The 5,377-nt window shown below is 61.1% G+C and overlaps 1 long non-coding RNA gene across 1 annotated transcript; it reads left to right on the top strand.

Moving 5' to 3' along the window:
• The first annotated feature begins 404 nt into the window (after positions 1-404).
• On the top strand, positions 405-2,524 carry LOC119114246 (uncharacterized). Its single transcript, XR_005096003.1, has 3 exons — positions 405-521; positions 822-952; positions 1,501-2,524. It is a non-coding gene; the product is annotated as an uncharacterized LOC119114246 (long non-coding RNA).
• Positions 2,525-5,377: the final 2,853 nt, after the last annotated feature.

Raw genomic sequence — 5,377 nt, 5'->3', positions numbered from 1 at the left:
CTGGCTCGTGCAACACGCCCCCCGCGCACCTGCTCTGTATTAAGCTGTCGCCGTGCCAGCGTGCGGGCCGCGGACCGCAGAGAGCGCGACTGGGCGGTGCCGCGTGACCTGACTTGACCTGACCTGACCTGACCTGGCCTGGTGCGTGACTCGCCAGGTGTCCAGCTCGGGTAACATCACCATGCAGAGTCCGACGGCCGAGCAGCCGCCGCTCATCCGGGGAGGCCGGCTGGTCAACGACCTCGAGTCGCTGTACCGCCGCCCGGCGCCGCCGCCGTCGCCGCCGTCGTCGCCGCCGCCGCCGCAGCCGCCGTCGCCGCCGACGCCGCCGGTCGCCGAGGCCGACCGCTCGGCGGCGGACGACGTGGCGGCCGAGGTGGCGCGGCTGGCGGTGCAGCCCGGCCGTCAGCTGCGCTACGCCCAGCCCGAGCACTTCCGCGCGCGCAACGAGCGCCTGGTGCAGCTGGCGCGCGAGCTGCTGCGGTCCGAGGAGGCCTTGCGCGCCTTCCGGCTGGCGTCAGGTGAGAGCGTCCGGTGGGCGCTGGGACGCCTCTTGGAAATTGCGTCGCGGGCGCCGCGTTTCTCAGGGAGCTTAACGTCGTTTTGGCCGCTGATCTGGCGGCGCGCCGCGCCGGACTGGTGCGTGACGTCTCGCCCGGCGCCTGAGGATAGTGCCGGCGTCGGTGCCAACTGATCGTCTCGTAGCTGGGTGATCCGGCGCGCTAGCGCGTGTGTGTGTCGCCCGAGCGTGGAGACGTGACGTCGGCCGCGGCGGACCGGCGCCCCTCTTACGGCCGCCCCCCCCCCCCCCTCCCCCGCAGCGGAGTTCCATGGCGGAGGGCTGAGCGGCCCGGCCTATTACGCCCGCTGCCAGGAGCTGCTGGGTCCGGAGAGGCTCGGCCGGCTGCTGCCAGAGCTGCTGGCGCTGCTGCCCGACATCCAGAAGCAGACGGTCAGTCCCGCACTGCCGCCGGTGGGGTGCGCTCGCGTCTCGCGAGAAAGTGCCCGCCAGTGGACTCGAACCCGCCTCGCTCCGGTCGCGGGTGGAAGGTCTAACTCGGCGGCGGACAGGAACGCGCGAATATTGCGTTTGTGCATGAGTGACAGAGTTTAGGATCCATGTGAAGAGCAGTGGAGCCTCTTGCGTCTCACTGACTGTACACGAGCAAGGTCAAATCGTACTCGGTGATCTCGGCAGTGACGTGCAAGAACCGGGACTGTAGGGTTCACGTGGCAATGTCTGGTGCTCTATGGCGTGATGCAGCGCCCTCCACCCTCGGCCCAGAATGTGACACGCCTTCTGAGCTACCTCGACGTCGTAGATACTGCCGCGCGCGGCGGCCGGCGCGATGGCGGTGCTGCACTCCAAGGGTGGGGATGCGTAGGGGACAATGTTTGCCTCCCCTGCTGTCCGCGCACACGAGCAGCGCTGCTTGTAACGTCCCAACACGCCACCCCGGCGGCGGTGCGTGGCCGCTGATGGGCTGTCTCTGCCCGCAGGAGCTGCTGGCCGCGCACGAGCGGCTCAACAGCAACGGCCTGCACCGGCACAGGTTCATCCCGTGCCCGACGTGCGGCCAGGTGCTGGTGTTCGCCGACCTGGCGCACCACTCGGCGCTGCACTGCCAGAACGACGAGTTCCCGCCGGCACCGGCGCTGGCGCCGGCCGAGCTGCGCTGAGACGCGGGGCGCTCGGCGACCCTCCCCTGCCCAGCTTACCGCCGGGTGTCCCTGTTCTGCCCGGCCGACCGCCGGGTGTGCCTCTCCTGCCCGGCCGACCGCCGGGTGTGCCTCCCCTGCCCGGCCGACCGCCGGGTGTCCCTGTCCTCCTCGGCCGATTGGTGGGCGTCCCTTCCCTGCCCAGCTGACCGCCGGGTATCCTTCTCCTGCCCGGCCGACCGCCGGGTGTCCCTCTCCCGCCCGGCCCACCTCTCGGCGTCCCTCCCCCACCCGGCCGACCGCCGGGTGTGCCTCTCCTGCCCGGGTGACCGCCGGATGTCCCTCTCCCGCCCGACTGACCGCCAGCCGCCGGACCTGGTCGGCTGCATCCCGGTCTCGTTGTAGGATTTTTTCTGTTGTGCGTCGCTGTCGCCTCGGACAGTTGGTTGTCTTTGGATAGTTTGTTTTAACGTAGGTGTTGCGTTCGCGGGTAGCCGCTGTTTTGGTTTCGTTCGTAGCATGTTTTTGTGTGTTCGTCGGAACGCTGGTCATCGTTTCGCCCTTAGGTTTGAAGGCTTGTCAGGTCGAGGCCCCGTGGTCTCACACGAGGTCGTTCTGTTTCTGGCGCGAGTGTGTCGCGCGCTAGTGGTCGGCTGGTCCGCCCTGGCCCGGCGTTCGCTTCAGCCACGCGGGAGTGGTGTCGAACGAGCCTCGCGCGTCGTCGTACTGCCGGCCCGGTGCCGGCGCGCGCCGTGGTGCGCCTCGCTCGTGCGCCGCCTGCGTGCCGGCGCCGCCGGCGAGCTGGCTCGGACGCCGGCCGCCAACGAGTACAATCTGTGCATATTGAGGTCTAGTCTGCGCCTGGTACAGGAGCGAATGTGAGCTGTGTTTTAAGTCTGTGTTTTCTGAGGTGTGAAGAGCGCCCGAGGCAGGAGCGGCAATTCTTTTTGAATAATTCGTCTTGGAATAGTCTGCTGCGTTTGCCGCCGCCGCCTGCTGCGGTTGACGGCGGCGGCCCGCAGCGCGGTCTGACCGACCCCCGGCCGCTGATGACACGTGATCACGACTCGGCCTCGTTCCGAGCGGTGGCCGTAAGCGCGCGCGTACGGCGCCTCTGGGGCAGGCGGCAGTGGGCACTCGCGGGCGTCCGTTCAGACACAGACAGCTGTGCAGTGTCCGTGGCAAGGAGCCGATGGCTTGACCGAGGCCTCTGATCAGGGAACTGAGGAGTCGTATAGATATTCGAATCATTTGGCCCATTTTGGTCTGACCTCTACGGCAGGGAATGTTTCCATTCGCCCCTCTGTCCTCATTCTCACTTGATCCCGCATCCTCGCGACGCCCCGTTTGTCCGAGGCAAGTCGCATGCACCAGCCATGAGTAGACTAAGCACCTCCTGGTGGAGGCTAGGTCCGAGCGCCGAGCGCGAACCCCGTACAGCGGTCCCTGCGCGAGCAAGTCTCGGCGGATCTATCCCTGCGCACGAGTAGATTTTCTCCACCATAGTTTTAATCTCCTTCATCCCATGACCCTGAAGTGGTCATTACTGACCGAAAGGGCTGCAATCCAGACAAACCAAATGGAATATTTCACAGTCATGTGGGGTTTGGAACTGGGATCCCCAGATTGTAGTACGCGGTGATGTGTGCGTTGTCGGAGCTTTACGGCGCACTCATCTGTTGGAATTATATGGCGTTGCCTGCCTCAAGCTGGCAGGAATGGCGGGCATCGCGGGGAATCGAACCCGGTTGAGTGGTGGTTAACGCCGACTATCACCATCTATCTATCTAGAGACTATCGCAGACTATCGCAGTCACCACGCTATCGGCACCCTGCTAAAAGGGGATATTTCCGTTAGCCGTGAAGGCTAAACCGGGGTCGGGATATCTTGGTTATGCTACAGTGCATCATTTCATGGGTTGCATTATGCCTGAACTGACTACAGGATGCTATCAGTAGTGGCGACATACATTGTGAGTTCACACGCGCGACTCAACCGTTACTCAGAGCCAAATGCACACGACGCGATATTACTCAAAGCCAGGCACACTCGCGATATAACGTTACTCAGAGCCAGGCACACGCGGCGCGACGTTACTCAGAGCCGGACACACGCGACACAACGTTACTCAGAGCCGGACACACGTGGCACAACGTTACACAGGGCCGGACACACACGACACAACGTTACTCAGCTGGACACACGCAACACAACGCTACTCAGCCGGGCACACGCAACATAAGGTTGCTCGGAGCCGGACAAACGCAACACAACGTTACTCAGCCGGACACACGCGTGACGCGTCACTCAGAGCCGGACGCGGCCACATCTCGACAGCGCAATGCGTTAAGTCACTGGCCTATGTCTGAAAAGCTGTGAACTACGCGCGAACTGAGCGTTCCCTGCCAGCGTGACTCGGCAACAGCGGCGGGACGTTTAGCGCTCACCTACACTGATCGATGTATGTCGTCGGTTGTCTTCTCCTGCTCATTTGACGGGTTCTGTTGACAGCAGCTGCACATGGTTTATAACATACTTATGAAAACATGTGCTACAGTACTCCACGCTAGCAGGTACTATAAAAGATGATATTCGCTTGGTTGGGTGCGTGAAGCCGAGTTCCCATCCCTTTCATCCATGCTTTACATGACGCTGCATTGTCAATTATCGCGAACTTCTGATGAAAATTTATGAAACCAGTTGTGTTTGGTTAGGACAGGCAAATTATGTTGAGGATGCTTCTTGCGCAACTTTGCGCACTTCTCAGAATTGAAGATGGCGGCCGCTGCTATCTTGAATGTTGGTCAAGTTTCAAAGTTTTATGTCGACGATTTGGAGGTTCTTGTGATGCCTTTCTCAGGGATTTTCAATGGCAGGCGCCCACCTACGTAGCTATTCTTAACACACGCTTGGTTGGGGTGGGGGCTGCTGCACTTGTTGAGGGTACAGCATTCAGGCTGCGTTCACAGCAGCTGGGACCTCCCACTTCAACAGAGAAGCCTTCCGTGAGTACACATCCCTCAGATGTGACCGACCGGCAGATGTGACCGACAGGCCGTTACGGGATGCCTTGGCGCCGGACCAAGTGGCGCTCTGCATTGAGTAGGCGCCACAGGCGCAGGATCAGGTAGCCCCATGTTCAACCAGATAGCGTTATAATGGTCGTGTTGCGAACGTCACTTGAAACACTGATATATGAAAGCCTGAATTTTGCCTGCCATACTGGACTACGCCCAATGTCGTATTGAGATGTCCGTCCCGAACTTCACGAACCTGCTCTGAGGGGACTGTGAGCAGGAGGGAAAATAATAAGGGCTATATAAGAAGGTAGGATAGAGCTGTTGGTACCAGGAAACCCTGGAGCTCGGCCCCCAAAATGCCTCACTCGCCGTACATGGTGGGAGAATACACTGTTACTTGCCGCATACAACGGTTTTTCCAGCACGTGATGGCTGGTGAACAAAGTCTGACATACTTGTTTATAGTAGCACAAAAGCAAGCTAAACGCACACAAAATCTGAAAAGTGGGTGAACCATTTAACATTGCTGCCCCCTCCCCCTCCCCACCTTGAAGAGGTAAGAAACAGGTGGACCTATGGCGTCGTTGCATCTGTCCCCCTTGGACCCCCGCCTGTTACCACTTCTAATGAAAGAACCCATGAAATACAACTATCATAAAGCGGATCCCGCTGCTACGGCAGCATAGCACACCTGGTG

Source organism: Pollicipes pollicipes, unplaced genomic scaffold, assembly GCF_011947565.3.
Source record: "Pollicipes pollicipes isolate AB1234 unplaced genomic scaffold, Ppol_2.1 Scaffold_7262;HRSCAF=8765_pilon_pilon_pilon, whole genome shotgun sequence".
Classification (NCBI taxonomy): Eukaryota; Metazoa; Arthropoda; class Thecostraca; order Pollicipedomorpha; family Pollicipedidae; genus Pollicipes; species Pollicipes pollicipes.
The sequence above is the reverse complement of the archived record's forward strand: the minus strand, read 5'-3'. Positions and strand labels throughout refer to the sequence as shown.